General features: G+C 45.6%; 10 non-coding genes across 10 annotated transcripts; all 10 read left to right on the top strand.

Moving 5' to 3' along the window:
- The first annotated feature begins 417 nt into the window (after nt 1-417).
- On the top strand, nt 418-488 carry trnag-ccc (transfer RNA glycine (anticodon CCC)). The gene has a single exon. It is a non-coding gene; the product is annotated as a tRNA-Gly (tRNA).
- A 1837-nt stretch (nt 489-2325) lies between these two features.
- trnag-gcc (transfer RNA glycine (anticodon GCC)) lies at nt 2326-2396 on the top strand. Its single transcript has one exon. It is a non-coding gene; the product is annotated as a tRNA-Gly (tRNA).
- A 1678-nt stretch (nt 2397-4074) lies between these two features.
- On the top strand, nt 4075-4145 carry trnav-cac (transfer RNA valine (anticodon CAC)). The gene has a single exon. It is a non-coding gene; the product is annotated as a tRNA-Gly (tRNA).
- An 88-nt stretch (nt 4146-4233) lies between these two features.
- Nucleotides 4234-4304, top strand: trnag-ccc (transfer RNA glycine (anticodon CCC)). The gene has a single exon. It is a non-coding gene; the product is annotated as a tRNA-Gly (tRNA).
- Nucleotides 4305-7572: 3268 nt separating this feature from the next.
- On the top strand, nt 7573-7643 carry trnag-ccc (transfer RNA glycine (anticodon CCC)). Its single transcript has one exon. It is a non-coding gene; the product is annotated as a tRNA-Gly (tRNA).
- An 88-nt stretch (nt 7644-7731) lies between these two features.
- Nucleotides 7732-7802, top strand: trnag-gcc (transfer RNA glycine (anticodon GCC)). Its single transcript has one exon. It is a non-coding gene; the product is annotated as a tRNA-Gly (tRNA).
- Nucleotides 7803-8049: 247 nt separating this feature from the next.
- trnag-ccc (transfer RNA glycine (anticodon CCC)) lies at nt 8050-8120 on the top strand. The gene has a single exon. It is a non-coding gene; the product is annotated as a tRNA-Gly (tRNA).
- Nucleotides 8121-8843: 723 nt separating this feature from the next.
- trnag-ccc (transfer RNA glycine (anticodon CCC)) lies at nt 8844-8914 on the top strand. Its single transcript has one exon. It is a non-coding gene; the product is annotated as a tRNA-Gly (tRNA).
- Nucleotides 8915-10420: 1506 nt separating this feature from the next.
- On the top strand, nt 10421-10491 carry trnag-ccc (transfer RNA glycine (anticodon CCC)). The gene has a single exon. It is a non-coding gene; the product is annotated as a tRNA-Gly (tRNA).
- Nucleotides 10492-11056: 565 nt separating this feature from the next.
- Nucleotides 11057-11127, top strand: trnag-ccc (transfer RNA glycine (anticodon CCC)). The gene has a single exon. It is a non-coding gene; the product is annotated as a tRNA-Gly (tRNA).
- The last annotated feature ends 6010 nt before the right edge of the window (nt 11128-17137 follow it).

The raw sequence follows: 17137 nt of genomic DNA, 5'->3' as shown, positions 1-17137 counted from the left end.
CGGCCAATGCAAATCCTCTTTTGTGTTGCTACTCATCCAGCTCTGGGTAACAGCCTTGCAGCAATCACACCCCACTAGGACAGCAGAATGAGCATATCAGCAATGGTGGTTTAGTGGTAGAATTCTCACGTCCCACGCAGGGGACCTGGGTCCGATTTCCGGCCAACGCAGTTCCTGTTTTGTGTTGCTTCTCTTCCAGCTCTGGGTAACAGCCTTGCAGCAATCACACCCCACTAGGACACATGTTTGAGCATATAAGCATTGATGGCTCAGTGGTAGAATTCTCGCCTGCCACGCGGGAGACCCGGGTCTGATTCCTGGCCTAAACAAGTCCTGTTTTGTTTTGCTACTCTTCCAGCTCTGGGTAACAGCCTTGCAGCAATCACACATCACTAGGACAGCCTTAAGTACATATCAGCATTGGTGGTTCAGTGGTAGAATTCTCGCCTCCCACGTGGGAGACCCTGGTCCGATTCCCGGCCAATGCAATTGCTATTTTGTGTTGCTACTCTTCCAGCTCTGGGTAACAGCCTTGCAGCAATCACACCCCACTAGGACAACTCTATGAGCATATCAGCATTAGTGGTTCAGTGGTAGAATTCTCGCCTGCCACGCGGGAGATCCAGGTGCGACTCCCGGCCAATACAAATCCTGTTTTGTGTTGCTACTCTTTCAGCTCTGGGTAACAGCCTTGCAGCAATCACACCCAACAAGGAGAGAAGTATGAGCATATCAGCATTGGTGGTTCACAGGTAGAATTCTTGCTTGCCACGCGGGAGACCCGAGTACGATTCCCAGCCAACGCAGTTCCTGTTTTGTGTTGCTTCTCTTCCAGCTCCGGGTAACAGCCTTGCAGCAATCACACCCCACTAGGAAATGTGTTACAGCATATGAGCATTGTTGGTTCAGTGGTAGTATTCTCGCCTGCCACGTGTGAGACATGGGTCCAATTCCCAGCCAATGCACTTTCTCTTTTCTGTTGCTACTCTTCCAGCTCTGGGTAACAGCCTTGCAGCAATCACACCCCACTAGGACAGATGTATGAGCATATCAGCATTGGTGGTTCAGTGGAAGAATTCTCGCCTCCCACGTGGGAGACCCGTGTCCTATTCCCGGCCAATGCAATTCCTGTTTTGTGTTGCTACTCTTCCAGCTCTGGGTAACAGCCTTGCAGCAATCACACAACACTAGGACATCTCTACGATATTATTAGCATTGGTGGTTCAGTGGTAGAATTCTCGCCTTCCACATGGGAGACCCGGGTCTGATTCCCGGCTAATGCTGTTCCTCTTTTGTGTTGCTACTCTTCCAGCTCTGGGTAACAGCCTTGCAGCAATCACACCCCACTAGGACAACTCTATGAGCATATCAGCATTGGTGGTTCAGTGGTAGAACTCTCGCCTGCCATGTGGAAGATCCAGGTGAGACTCCTGGCCAATGCAAATCCTGTTTTGTGTTGCTACTCTTTCAGCTCTGGGTAACAGCCTTGCAGCAATAACACCCAACTAGGAGAGCAGTATGAGCATATCAGCATTGGTGGTTCAGTGGTAGAATTCTCGCCTGCCATGTGGGAGATCCAGGTGAGACTCCTGGCCAATGCAAATCCTGTTTTGTGTTGCTAATCTTCCAGCTCTGGGTAACAGCCTAGCAGCAATCACACCCCACTAGGACAGACAGTCGAGCATATCAGCATTGGTGGTTCAGTGGTAGAATTCTCGCCTGCCATGCAGGAGACCCGGGTCCGATTCCCAGCCAATGCAAATCCTGTTTTGTGTTGCTACTCATCCAGCTCTGGGTAACAGCCTTGCAGCAATCACACATCACTAGGACAGCCGTAAGAACATATGGGCATAGGTGGTTCAGTGGTAGAATTCTCGCCTCCCACGTGGGAGACCCGGGTCCTATACCCGGCCAATGCAATTCCTGTTTTGTGTTGCTACTCTTCCAGCTCTGAGTAACAGCCTTGCAGCAATCACACATCACTAGGACAGCCGTAAGAACATATGGGCATTGGTGGTTCAGTGGTAGAATTCTCGCCTCCCACGTGGGAGACCCGGGTCCTATACCCGGCCAATGCAATTCCTGTTTTGTGTTGCTACTCTTCCAGCTCTGAGTAACAGCCTTTCAGCAATCACACCCCACTAGGACAACTCTATGAGCATATCAGCATAGGTGGTTCACTGGTAGAATTGTCGCCTGCCACGCGGGAGACCCGAGTATGATTCCTGGCCAATGCAAATCCTGTTTTGTGTTGCTAATCTTCCAGCTCTGGGTAACAGCCTTGCAGCAATCACACCCTACTAGGACAGACAATCAAGCATATCAGCATTGGTGGTTCAGTGGTAGAATTCTCGCTTGCCACGCGGGAGACCCGGGTCTGATTCCCGGCCAATGCAAATCCTGTTTTGTGTTGCTACTCATCCAGCTCTGGGTAACAGCCTTGCAGCAATCACACCCCACTAGGACAGCAGTATGACCATATCAGCAATGTTGGTTTAGTGGTAGAATTCTCGTGTCCCACGCAGGGGACCCGGGTCCGATTCCCGGCCAACGCAGTTCCTGTTTTGTGTTGCTTCTCTTCCAGCTCTGGGTAACAGCCTTGCAGCAATCACACCCCACTAGGACACGTGTTTGAGCTTATGAGCATTGGTGGTTCAGTGGTAGTATTCTCGCCTGCCACGTGGGAGATCCAGGTGCGACTCCCGGCCAATGCAGTTCCTGTTTTGTGTTGCTAATTTTTCAGCTCTGGGTAACAGCCTTGCAGCAATCACAACCCACTAGGACAGCAGTATGAGCATATCAGCATTGGTGGTTCAGTGGTAGAATTCTCGCCTCCCACGCGGGAGAACCGGGTCCGATTCCCCGCCAATGTAATTCCTGTTTTGTGTTGCTAATCTTCCAGCTCTGGGTAACAGCCTTGCAGCAATCACACCCCACTAGGACAGATGTATGAGCATATCAGCATTGGTGGTTCAGTGTTAGAATTCTCGCCTGCCACGCGGGAGACCTGGGTCCGATTCCCAGCCAATGCAAATCCTCTTTTGTGTTGCTACTCTTCCAGCTCCGGGTAACAGCCTTGCAGCAATCACACCCCACTAGGAAATGTGTTAGAGCATATGAGCATTGGTGGTTCAGTGGTAGTATTCTCGCCTGCTACGTGTGAGACATGGGTCCAATTCCCAGCCAATGCAATTTCTCTTTTGTGTTGCTACTCTTCCAGCTCTGGGTAACAGCCTTGCAGCAATCACAACCCACTAGGACAGCAGTATGAGTATATCAGCATTGGTGGTTCAGTGGTAGAATTCTCGCCTGCCACGCTGGGGAGCCGGGTCCGATTCCCGGCCAATGCAATTCCTGTTTTGTGTTGCTAATCTTCCAGCTCTGGGTAACAGCCTTGCAGCAATCATACCCCACTAGGACAGATGTATGAGCATATCAGCATTGGTGGTTCAGTGGTAGAATTCTCGCCTACCACGTGGGAGACCCGTGTCCTATTCCCGGCCAATGCAATTCCTGTTTTGTGTTGCTACTCTTCCAGCTCTGGGTAACAGCCTTGCAGCAATCACACAACACTAGGACAACTCTACGAGCATATTAGCATTGGTGGTTCAGTGGTAGAATTCTCGCCTTCCACATGGGAGACCCGGGTCTGATTCCCGGCTAATGCTGTTCCTGTTTTGTGTTGCTACTCTTCCAGCTCTGGGTAACAGCCTTGCAGCAATCACACCCCACTAGGACAACTCTATGAGCATATCAGCATTGGTGGTTCAGTGGTAGAACTCTCGCCTGCCATGTGGGAGATCCAGGTGAGACTCCTGGCCAATGCAAATCCTGTTTTGTGTTGCTACTCTTTCAGCTCTGGGTAACAGCCTTGCAGCAATAACACCCAACTAGGAGAGCAGTATGAGCATATCAGCATTGGTGGTTCAGTGGTAGAATTCTCGCCTGCCATGCAGGAGACCCGGGTCCGATTCTCGGCCAATGCAAATCCTGTTTTGTGTTGCTACTCATCAAGCTCTGGGTAACAGCCTTGCAGCAATCACACCCCACTAGGAGAGCAGTATGAGCATATCAGCATTGGTGGTTTAGTGGTAGAATTCTCGCCTCCCACGCGGGAGAGCCGGGTCTGATTCCCGGCCAATGCAATTCCTGTTTTGTGTTGCTAATCTTCCAGCTCTGGGTAACAGCCTTGCAGCAATCACACCCCACTAGGACAGATGTATGAGCATATCAGCATTGGTGGTTCAGTGGTAGAATTCTCGCCTCCCACGCGGGAGAGCCGGGTCCGATTACCGGCCAATGCAATTCCTATTTTGTGTTGCTAATCTTCCAGCTCTGGGTAACAGCCTTGCAGCAATCACACCCCACTAGGACAAATGTATGAGCATATCAGCATTGGTGGTTCAGTGGTAGAATACTCACCTGCCACGCGGGAGATCCAGGTGCGACTCCCGGCCAATGCAAATCCTGTTTTGTGTTGCTACTCTTCCAGCTTTGGGTAACAGCCTTGCAGCAATCACACCCCACTAGGACAACTCTATGAGCATATCAGCATAGGTGGTTCACTGGTAGAATTGTCGCCTGCCACGCGGGAGACCAGAGTATGATTCCTGGCCAATGCAAATCCTGTTTTGTGTTGCTAATCTTCCAGCTCTGGGTAACAGCCTTGCAGCAATCACACCCCACTAGGACAGACAATCAAGCATATCAGCATTGGTGGTTCAGTGGTAGAATTCTCGCCTGCCACGCGGGAGACCGGGGTCCCATTCCCGGCCAATGCAAATCCTGTTTTGTGTTGCTACTCATCCAGCTCTGGGTAACAGCCTTGCAGCAATCACACCCCACTAGGACAGCAGTATGACCATATCAGCAATGTTGGTTTAGTGGTAGAATTCTCGTGTCCCACGCAGGGGACCCGGGTCCGATTCCCGGCCAACGCAGTTCCTGTTTTGTGTTGCTTCTCTTCCAGCTCTGGGTAACAGCCTTGCAGCAATCACACCCCACTAGGACACGTGTTTGAGCTTATGAGCATTGGTGGTTCAGTGGTAGTATTCTCGCCTGCCACGTGGGAGAGCCGGGTCCGATTCCTGGCCAATGCAGTTCCTATTTTGTGTTGCTAATTTTTCAGCTCTGGGTAACAGCCTTGCAGCAATCACACATCACTAGGACAGCAGTATGAGCATATCAGCATTGGTGGTTCAGTGGTAGAATTCTCGCCTCCCACGCGGGAGAACCGGGTCCGGTTCCCCGCCAATGTAATTCCTGTTTTGTGTTGCTAATCTTCCAGCTCTGGGTAATAGCCTTGCAGCAATCACACCCCACTAGGACAACTCTATGAGCATATCAGCATAGGTGGTTCAGTTGTAGAACTCTCGGCTGCCATGCGGGAGTTCCAGGTGCGACTCCTGGCCAATGCAAATCCTGTTTTGTGTTGCTACTCTTCCATCTCTGGGTAACAGCCTTGCAGCAATCACACCCAACTAGGAGAGCAGTATGAGCATATCAGCATTGGTGGTTCACTGGTAGAATTCTTGCCTGACACGCGGAAGACCCGAGTACGATTCCTGGCCAATGCAAATCCTGTTTTGTGTTGCTAAGCTTCCAGCTCTGGGTAACAGCCTTGCAGCAATCACACCCCACTAGGACAGATTAACGAGCATATCAGCATTGGTGGTTCAGTGGTAAAATTCTCCCCTGCCATGCGGGAGACCCGGGTCCGATTCCCGGCCAATGCAAATCCTGTTTTGTGTTGCTACTCTTCCATCTCTGGGTAACAGCCTTGCAGCAATCACACCCCACTAGGACAGCAGTATGAGCATATCAGCAATGGTGGATTAGTGGTAGAATTCTCGCGTCCCACGTAGGAGACCTGGGTCCGATTCCCAGCCAACGCAGTTCCTGTTTTGTGTTGCTTCTCTTCCAGCTCTGGGTAACAGCCTTGCAGCAATCACACCCCACTAGGACACATGTTTGAGCATATGAGCATTGGTGGTTCAGTGGTAGTATTCTCGTCTGCCACGTGGTAGACATGGGTCCGATTCCCAACCAATGCAATTTCTCTTTTGTGTTGCTAATTTTCCAGCTCTGGGTAACAGCCTTGCGGCAATCACACCCAACTAGGACAAATAAATGAGCATATCAGCATAGGTGGTTCACTGGTAGAAAAGTCGCCTGCCACGCGGGAGACCCGAGTATGACTCCTGGCCAATGCAAATCCTGTTTTGTGTTGCTATTCATCCAGCTCTGGGTAACAGCCTTGCAGCAATCACACCCCACTAGGACAAATTAACGAGCATATCAGCATTGGTGGTTCAGTGGTAGAATTCTCGCCTGCCACGCGGGAGACCCGTGTCCGATTCCCGGCCAATGCAAATCCTCTTTTGTGTTGCTACTCTTCCAGCTCTGGGTAACAGCCTTGCAGCAATCACACATCACTAGGACAGCTGTAAGAACATATCAGCATTGGTGGTTCAGTGGTAGAATTCTCGCCTCCCACGTGGGAGACGCGGGTCTGATTCCCGGCCAATGCTATTCCTGTTTTGTGTTGCTACTCTTCCAGCTCTGGGTAATAGCCTTGCAGCAATCACACCCCACTAGGACAATTCTATGAGCATATTAGCATTGGTGGTTCAGTGGTAGAACTCTCGGCTGCCATGCGGGAGTTCCAGGTGCGACTCCCGGCCAATGCAAATCCTGTTTTGTGTTGCTACTCTTCCAGCTCTGGGTAACAGCCTTGCAGCAATCACACCCAACTAGGAGAGCAGTATGAGCATATCAGCATTGGTGGTTCACTGGTAGAATTTTTGCCTGACACGCGGAAGACCCGAGTACGATTCCTGGCCAATGCAAATCCTGTTTTGTGTTGCTAAGCTTTCAGCTCTGGGTAACAGCCTTGCAGCAATCACACCCCACTAGGACAGCAGTATCAGCATATGAGCAATGGTGGTTTAGTGGTAGAATTCTAGCGTCCCACGCAGGAGACCTGGGTCCGATTCCCGGCCAACGCAGTTCCTGTTTTGTGTTGCTTCTCTTCCAGCTCTGGGTAACAGCCTTGCAGCAATCACACCCCACTAGGACACATGTTTGAGCATATGAGCATTGGTGGTTCAGTGGTAGTATTCTCGCCTGCCACGTGGGAGACATGGGTCCGATTCCCAGCCAATGCAATTTCTTTTTTGTGTTGCTAATTTTCCAGCTCTGGGTAACAGCCTTGCAGCAATCACACCCCACTAGGACAAATGAATGAGCATATCAGCATTGGTGGTTCACTGGTAGAATTCTCGCCTGCCATGCAGGAGACCCGGGTCTGATTCCCGGCCAATGCAAATCCTGTTTTGTGTTGCTACTCATCCAGCTCTGGGTAATAGCCTTGCAGCAATCACACCCCACTAGGAGAGCAGTATGAGCATATCAGCATTGGTGTTTTAGTGGTAGAATTCTCGCCTTCCACGCGGGAGAGCCGGGTCCGATTCCCGGCCAACGCAATTCCTGTTTTGTGTTGCTAATCTTCCAGCTCTGGGTAACAGCCTTGCAGCAATCACACCCCACTAGGACAGATGTATGAGCATATCAGCATTGGTGGTTCAGTGGTAGAATTCTCGCCTCCCACGCGGGAGAGCCGGGTCCGATTCCCGGCCAATGCAATTCCTGTTTTGTGTTGCTAATCTTCCAGCGCTGGGTAACAGCCTTGCAGCAATCACACCCCACTAGGACAGATGTATCAGCATATCAACATTGGTGGTTCAGTGGTAGAATTCTCGCCTGCCACGCGGGAGACCCGGGTCCGATTCCCGGCCAATGCAAATCCTGTTTTGTGTTGCTACTCTTCCAGCTCTGGGTAACAGCCTTGCAGCAATCACACATCACTAGGACAGCCATAAGAACATATCAGCATTGGTGGTTCAGTGGTAGAATTCTTGCCTCCCACATGGGAGACCCGGGTCTGATTCCTGGCCAATGCTATTCCTGTTTTGTGTTGCTACTCTTCCAGCTCTGGGTAACAGCCTTGCAGCAATCACACATCACTAGGACAGCCATAAGAACATATCAGCATTGGTGGTTCAGTGGTAGAATTCTCGCCTCCCACGTGGGAGACCCGGGTCTGATTCCCGGCCAATGCTATTCCGGTTTTGTGTTGCTACTCTTCCAGCTCTGAGTAACAGCCTTGCAGCAATCACACCCCACAAGGACAATTCTAGAGCATATCAGCATTGGTGGTTCAGTGGTAGAATTCTCGCCTGCCACGAGGGAGATCCAGGAGCGACTCCCAGCCAATGCAAATCCTGTTTTGTGTTGCTACTCTTCCAGCTCTGGGTAACAGCCTTGCAGCAATCACACCCAACTAGGAGAGGAGTTTGAGCATATCAGCATAGGTGGTTCACTGGTAGAATTGTCGCCTGCCACGCGGGAGACCAGAGTATGATTCCTGGCCAATGCAAATCCTGTTTTGTGTTGCTAATCTTCCAGCTCTGGGTAACAGCCTTGCAGCAATCAAACCCCACTAGGACAGCAGTATGACCATATCAGCAATGTTGATTTAGTGGTAGAATTCTCGTGTCCCACGCAGGGGACCCGGGTCCGATTCCCGGCCAACGCAGTTACTGTTTTGTGTTGCTTCTCTTCCAGCTCTGGGTAACAACCTTGCAGCAATCACACCCCACTAGGACACGTGTTTGAGCATATGAGCATTGGTGGTTCAGTGGTAGTATTCTCGCCTGCCACGTGGGAGACATGGGTCCGATTCCTGGCCAATGCAGTTCCTGTTTTGTGTTGCTACTCTTCCAGCTCTGGGTAACAGCCTTGCAGCAATCACACATCACTAGGACAGTCGTAAGAACATATCAGCATTGGTGGTTCAGTGGTAGAATTCTCGCCTCCCACGTGGGAGACCCGGGTCTGATTCCCGGCCAATGCTATTCCTGTTTTGTGTTGCTACTCTTCCAGCTCTGGGTAACAGCCTTGCAGCAATCACACCCCACTAGGACAACTCTATGAGCATATCAGCATTGGTGGTTCACTAGTAGAATTCTCGCCTGCCTGATTACGTTTCCTGGCCAATGCAAATCCTGTTTTGTGTTGCTAATCTTCCAGCTCTGGGTAACAGCCTTGCAAAAATCACACCCCACTAGGACAGATATTTGAGCATATCAGCATTGGTGGTTCAGTGGTAGAATTCTCACCTGCCACGCGGTAGTCCAGGGTCTGATTCCCAGCCAATGCAAATTCTCTTATGTGTTGCTACTCATCCAGCTTTGGGTAATAGCCTTGCAGCAATCACACCCCACTAGGGCAGCACTATAATCATATCAGCTTAAATGGTTCACTGGTAGGATTCTTGCCTGCCACGCGGGAGACCCGGGTCTGATTCCTGCCCAATGCAATTCCTGTTTTGTGTTGCTACTCTTCCAGCTCTGGGTAACGGCCTTGCAGCAGTCACACCCCACTAGGGCAGCACTATACGCATATCAGCTTAAATTGTTCACTGGTAGGATTCTTGCCTGCCACGCGGGAGACCCGGGTCCGATTCCTGGCCAACGCAATTCCTGTTTTGTGTTGCTACTCTTCCAGCTCTGGGTGACAGCGTTGCAGCAATCACACCCCATTAGGACAACTCTATGAGCATATCAGCATTGGTGGTTCAGTGGTAGAATGTCACCTGCCACGCGGGAGATCCAGGTGCGACTCCCGGTCAATGCCAATCCTGTTTTGTGTTGCTACTCTTCCAGCTCTGGGTAACAGCCTTGCAGCAATCACACCCAACTAGGAGAGCAGTATGAGCATATCAGCATTGGTGGTTCACTGATAGAAATCTCGCCTGCCACGCGGGAGACCCGAGTACGATTCCTGGCCAATGCAAATCCTCTTTTGTGTTGCTAATCTTCCAGCTCTTGGTAACAGCCTTGCAGCAATCACACCCAACTAGGACAGATAATCGAGCATATCAGCATTGGTGGTTCAGTGGTAGATTTCTAGCCTGCCATGCGGGAGACCCGGGTCCGATTCCCGGCCAATGCAAATCCTGTTTTGTGTTCCTTCTCATCCAGCTCTGGGTAACAGCCTTGCAGCAATCACACCCCACTAGGACAGCAGTATGAGCATATCAGCAATGGTGGTTTAGTGGTAGAATTCTTGCATCCCACGCAGGGGACCCGGGTCCGATTCACGGCCAACGCAGTTCCTGTTTTGTGTTGCTTCTCTTCCAGCTCCGGGTAACAGCCTTGCAGCAATCACACCCCACTAGGACAGATATTTGAGCATATCAGCATTGGTGGTTCAGTGGTAGAATTCTCGCCTGCCACGCGGGAGTCCAGGGTCTGATTCCCAGCCAATGCAATTTCTTTTATGTGTTGCTACTCATCCAGCTCTGGGTAATAGCCTTGCAGCAATGACACCCCACTAGGACATCAGTATGAGCATATCGGCATTGGTGGTTCAGTGGTAGAATTCTCGCCTCCCACGCAGGAGACCTGGGTACGAATCCCAGCTAATGCAATTCCTATTTTGTGTTGCTACTCTTCCAGCTCTGGGTAACTGCCTTGCAGCAATCACACCCCACTTGGGCTGCAGTATTAGCATATCAGCACTGGTGGTTCACTGGTAGAATTCTTTCATGCTTTGAGGGAGACCTGGGTTCCATTCCTGGCTAATGCAATTGCTGTTTTGTGTGGCTCCCGTAACAATTCTGGTTGACGGCCTTTTAGCACTCACATAACACAAAGGCAAAAAATAACATGGGTCAGCATTGGTGGTTCAGTGGTGGAATTCTCGCCTGCCACGCTGGAGACCCGGGACCAATTCCCGGCCAATGCAATTCCTGTTTTGTGTTGCTACTCTTCCAGCTCTGGGTAACAGCCTTGCAGCAGTCACACCCCACTAGGGCAGCACTTTAAGCATATTAGCATTGGTGGTTCAGTGGTAGAATTCTTGCCTGCCACGCGGGAGACCCGGGTCCGATTCCTGGCCAATGCAATTCCTGTTTTGTGTTGCTATTCTTCCAGCTCTGGGTAACAGCCTTGCAGCAATCACACCCCACTAGGACAGTAGTAAGAGCATATCAGCATTGGTGGTTCAGTGGTAGAATTCTCGCCTCCCATGCGGGAGACCCGGGTCCGATTCCCAGCCAATGCAAATCCTATTTTGTGTTGCTACTCATCCAGCTCTGGGTAACAGCCTTGCAGAAATCACACCCCACTAGGACAGCAGTATAAGCATATCAGCATTGGTGGTTTAGTGGTAGAATTCTCGTCGAAGTAAAGCCAAAACATTTAATGAAGTAAAAAGAGATGATGGGGTAGTTGTAGAAACAAATGACGGAATATTGGAAGAAATTAAAAATTACTATGACAAGTTATTTAGTGCAGAAGGTGTGATAGAGAAGGACAAAGCAGAATTACTAAAACAAATAAAAACAACAGCAGGAGAGATAGAAAAAAGCAATGTGATGAACAAATAAACGAGGAAGAAATAAAAAGAGCAATTAACGAGTTAAATAAAAATAAAAGTCCAGGAATAGATGGGTTGGGGAATGAGTTTTATATAGTTTTTAAAGATATTTTAACTGGAATTTTAAAAGAGGTATATGAGATTTTTAAGGAAGGAGAATTAAATGTAAGAATGGGAATGGGATTAATGAAATTGATATATAAAAGGAAAGGAGGAAAAAATGATTTAAAGAATTACAGACCAATAACAATGCTAAATACATATTTAAAAATTTTATCTAAAGTTTTAGCCAACAGACTAAAAGAAATAATGCCTAGTATAATAAAAACAAACCAGGTATATGGAGTAAAGGGAAGAGACATAGCGGACACAACAATTAGCATTAAAGACACAATAAGATACATGAACGAAAAGAAAAAAAGAGGCTTTTTAATTAGCTTGGATTTTGAAAAGGCATTCGATAGAGTTGAGCACAGTTTTTTATTTGATATTTTACAGAGTTTTGGATTTGGGGAGAATTTAAAAAAATGGATTGGTATTTTATACAAAGGGGCAACAACAAGAATTAAATGTAATGGTTTTTTAACAAAAAATGTGAACATCACATGATCGATCAGACAAGGGTGTCCGCTATCAGCTCTTTTATATTCATTAGTGGCAGAACCCTTGGGATTAATGATAAAACAAGATGAGGAGATAAAGGGAATAGGACTTGATGGACAAGAAACAAAAATATTCCAATACGCAGATGATACAACTCTTTTAATGAAAGATATCGAAAGTGTAAAGAAAGCGATGCAAATAGTGCAGAAATACTGTCGAGGATCAGGAGCAAAAATAAATGAAAGTAAAAAGGAATACATGAGATTAGCAGAGGTAGGGAATTTAGCAGAGCTGTTCACTTTTAAAGAAACTAAAGAAATCAAGATTTTAGGAGTTTTAATGGGGAAGGATGAAAAGAAAGCAGATGATACAATGTGGGAGGAAGTGCTTGGAGGGATTGAGAAAAGACTAATATTCTGGAAAAACAGGACATTAACATTAAAAGGGAAGGTTTCAGTGTTAAATGTTTTAATGGTGTCAAAGTTGTGGTATATTTTATATGTGTCTGCAATGCCGATGTGGGCAGAAAAAAGGCTGAAAAAATGTTTTTTAGATTTTTTATGGGAGGGGAAACCAGCAAAAATAGCACATGCCACTTTAATAGGGGAAGTGGATAAGGGAGGACTGGGGTTGATGGACGTAGAGCAAAGAAAAAAATAGTTTGAGGGTCAAATTAATATAAAAGTACTTTGACAAAGAAACGGAAGCAACGTGGAAAGGAACTGTGGGATATTTTTTAAATAAATGTGGTAATTTTTATTTGGGGGACAGTATTTTATGGATGAAAACAAAAAAACTGGATGGCGGAGAGGGTGCCGGATTTTTATAAAGAATTGTTAAGAGCTTGGGGCAAATTTTTAAACAATGTGCATTTTAAACCTCTAGGGAGAGAGAACATTTTAAATCAGCCTCTTTTCTTAAACAACTGCATTTTAAATCAAGGGAGGGAGATTTTTTTTAAAGAAATGGTGGGTGGCAGGAATAGTTAAAGTAAGGGATATTTTATATGAGTTTAAAGAAGGTTTTTTACCAGTACAATGCATTATTGATGCCATGGAAGAAGCAAAGGAAGAATATAGCGGACAAGAAATAAAAAATAAGTACCAAATAATTAAAGCTGCAATCCCTCAAGAATGGATTCAAAAAATTGAAAATAAAGAAGATGACGTTGATGGAATGGAAGTGTATGTGAGAATAGGGGAGAAATTGAATGATTTTAAGGAATGTACGGTGAAAAGTTTTTATTGTGTCTTTAGGGATGCAGTTTTTAAGAAACCTGTGGCAAATGAATACTGGATGCAAAAATACGAGATAACAAATGAGAACAACATATGGGAAAACATGAGAGGTATTTTTATACAAACAAAACTGGCAAACTTAGAATATTTTATTAGACACAGAGCGATTTTTACTGATGCTATTTTAAATAAAATTGGGATGGAACAAGATGCAACACACTGTAAACCCAAATGTTCAAAATAATTAAATTGATTGAGTTGTAAAAACTCAATTTTCTAAAGTAGTTCTACTAACTTAAATAGTTTAAGTTTGTGTAACTTTTTTATTGGTTTTGAGAGAATTGAACTTATTATTTTTGATTAACTGGAACTTGCTCATTAAGTAAGTTCCACTTAGGAGTATAATTTAACTTTACTTGTTAATGTCAATGTCAATTGTATTTATATAGCACTATTAAACACAACAAAAGGTTGACAATGTGCTGCAAAATAAAAATCACTAAGAGATATATAAAAAATAAGACTTTTTTTGTAGTTTCAACACGCTATCTGCGTATGAAATCAGTACCATTTGTGGGTGTGTGTGGTTAAGCAATTGTTTTGTCATTTTTTAATTAAATTATATACATATAAACAGGCTAAAATAAACAGAACATCTGGTTTAATGTAAGCCCAAAATAGAATATTCTATTAGATATAATATATCTATTATTATTACCGGCAGTAAAATATGCCGCTGATGTTTCTGTGACATTTTATTGGCTCACGAGGTTCACGTGCTCCAAGTTCAGCGTGAGACTTTTGCGACATTGTGGGAACGCGCAATGCTTCACTTTTGGCGCCACAAAATACTGCGGTGAGTGAGGAGAATTTCAGCTTCAAGCTTTCGGCAGTAATCAGGACCTCTGGTGTCACGGTAAGTGTTACATGCATTATAAACATGGTCTTATTTTGTAAAAAGTTAGACAAAACTTTAAATAGCATTCACTTGTTACGTATATTCATATTCAAAAGTAATGGATGTCTCGCGACTTGCGAGGAATAACCGATGAAATGGGCCTGAAACAAACACCCATCGAAGCATATGTTACACATTACATTAGCTAACTTCTATATAATTTTTGAACGATTCGTAGTCTATATTTCCGCTTGCACGACATTAGGCGCTTAGATTGTAACTGACACACGATTTAAAAATAAGCATCTAGTGTTGCCAGATGTAACTTGACTGATTCAAGCCTCAAAACCCGCCGAAAATCAACTGCCCAGAAATCTGGAGGCTATCATATGCTTTTCCGAGTTGAGGACCGGGAGGTGGTATCTGGGGCTGAGGGGAACGTCGTTGCAAAGATGGCCAAAGTTTCTTTACCCACCTATGTCATTTTTACCCGCACAGTATTTAAAACTGTCTAAGTAATTGTGCGGGGAAATCGCTCAATCTGGCAACACTGAATCCGTCAGGCTTTAGCTGTGTCTTATTTCAGAGGCTGCGCCCTCCGAAGGATATAGACTTCAAAGGTGAGTGCCTCTTTAGTAAGACATGTCATAGTCTATTTTTAAACGTGTTTAGATGTCAAAGTCAAATAAACCCAATTCATACATTTAATCCAGAGTTTTCATTTTAAAAACGTCCTGCCGTTATCAGCAAGCAATGAATCTTGGGATGTTCGAGGCCGCGAAGTATCCACCGGTTGTATACTTCGTTACCTGGGAAGTGAAGGATGCATTTTTGAGGCTGCACTTGAATTTTTTAAAAATGAAACAGCCTTCGGCGCGCCACGATTACGCATCGCACTTCGAATGCATCATTTGGCGGATGCAGCCTCTGAAATGAGACACAGCTTTTGTCTGCTGTGTTAAAGGTTCAGGACACCCTGGAGAACTTTTTCTTGTATTAACAGATTTGTGTGTGTTGAGCATCAGTTAAGACAATGTTAGCATCTGTCAGCTTTAATTGTGGGGAAAACTGGATAATTTTGAGCTTTTGTCAGCTAATTTCAGCTTCCGGGTTTAAAATGATTTTTGGGGCGGGATCAAAATCGGCGACGTAGCGCAGAACTGCAAGTGCAATGATGACGCGTCGGTTTCTCATTATTATTCATAGCAGAGTTTTCTTATCCTATGAGAAGAGCCGGCTGCTTAATTATTCATCAGACCTGCCAGAGTCAAGCCCAAGCTGAGACACAGACCGACAGTTTTTAGCCGTTCATGAAGGCTCATATGCGTTTGTTTCCATGATCCACGGGGTTTGTTGCATGTTTTCCCCCGCGATCTTGTCAGGGCCGATCATACAGCAAAGCTGTGTGTGTGCTGCAAGCATTTTTGTCGGGAGAGCAGCACGAGAATTAGAGAATGGCGGACGCTGTCTTTTATCAGGAGTTCGTTCACATTCAGACACATCGCCGTGCTGCTGTGTTCGCCTAAATCCTCCAGATTACCAGCAGGGCTAACGGTTAAAATAGACAGGTCAGGAGACCTGCTGCACTGAGTCTGCTGGATACGGGGATTGAGGGAGAAGTCCTCATTTATAGGGTTTACCTGAACACACTTATCTTTATAATGATATAAATTGTGGTTATGTGTATATGAAATAACGAATAACAAATGTAGAAGGGCATTAAATTACTGTTCATTTCTTTGCATTTTAACTTTGTGAACTATAAACTCAAGCGTCTCCTCACAGTTTGTCTCATTTTGTGAGTTAACTGACAACAACAGTTGTTTGCTTACGTTCTCCCCTGATGGCCACGCCCACTCCTGCCCGATGCTCGCGGAGCTCCACGCCCATTAATCATGCATCTTTTGAAAAAAATCTGAAGTAGACTTTAACCAAAAGTGGGGGGTGTCATGGCCCTTTAAAAACGATATAACTTGGAAAACATACTTTCCACAATGTGTTGGTGTGCCATTGATACAAAATGGGGACTTGAAGAGCAAGTGTCATTGTAGAAATGTGTCTAAACAGTTTAATATATTTTAAGTCTAGTATGGAAAAAATAATATATAACTGTTGCACTTTAGTTTTGACTGATGACATCTGTTTAGAGATAAAACAGTGATGTAGTCCACAACAATCACATTCCGGCTTAACATTTAACAGCCACAACTGTCTATTATATAGTAGTGCCCTTTTTGTTTGGGGTTACATCAACATAAATAACTTTTCAATTTAATTTAATGATTTAAAAACTCCTAAAGGCTTTACATATTTCATTACTGGATAAATATACACTATCTAACATTAATCTCGTTTTTTTTTTTTTTTAGGTTGTTGGCTTAAGATGGAATCTGAGGTAATGGGGTAACACTTTTTTCTGTTATTGCTTTCTTGATAACATATACCACATTCAGGGGCTAGTTTCTTTGAGGGGGTAGTAGATGAACCAGGTTCACATAATAAATATGGCTTTGTTCCCTGTCTGTCATTGTTGTAAGATTTAGGTGTATGCAGAGTTCCAACGGAAAACCAGAACCTGCCCAACACATTCTACTCTGTGCTTGACCAACACCTTCCTAGCCTAATGACCCTGTTCAGATAGAAGGCAGCCAGAACCGGGAAGATATCAGATACTTTAAATGAAATCCTAAAAATCCATGATGAACAGGTAAAAATATTGTTGTGCATTTTATAGGCTAAAACTTTATTAAAAGATTAAAAGTTTGAAAAATTTGATGATTCAAATGAACTTTGAACACTACACCACTAAAACATTTTGAACACTTTTTTTGTATTTGTCTGGTTTTGTATATCTGATTATATTGTTTAACATTTACAGTTCAATTATATACAGTTTTCTTTTTATCGTTATAGGAGTTCCATGATGTGCACATCAAGTGTGTCACTGTTGTTCATG

This window comes from Danio rerio, chromosome 4 (assembly GCF_049306965.1).
Source record: "Danio rerio strain Tuebingen ecotype United States chromosome 4, GRCz12tu, whole genome shotgun sequence".
In the NCBI taxonomy this organism is placed as follows: Eukaryota; Metazoa; Chordata; class Actinopteri; order Cypriniformes; family Danionidae; genus Danio; species Danio rerio.
The sequence above is the reverse complement of the archived record's forward strand: the minus strand, read 5'-3'. Positions and strand labels throughout refer to the sequence as shown.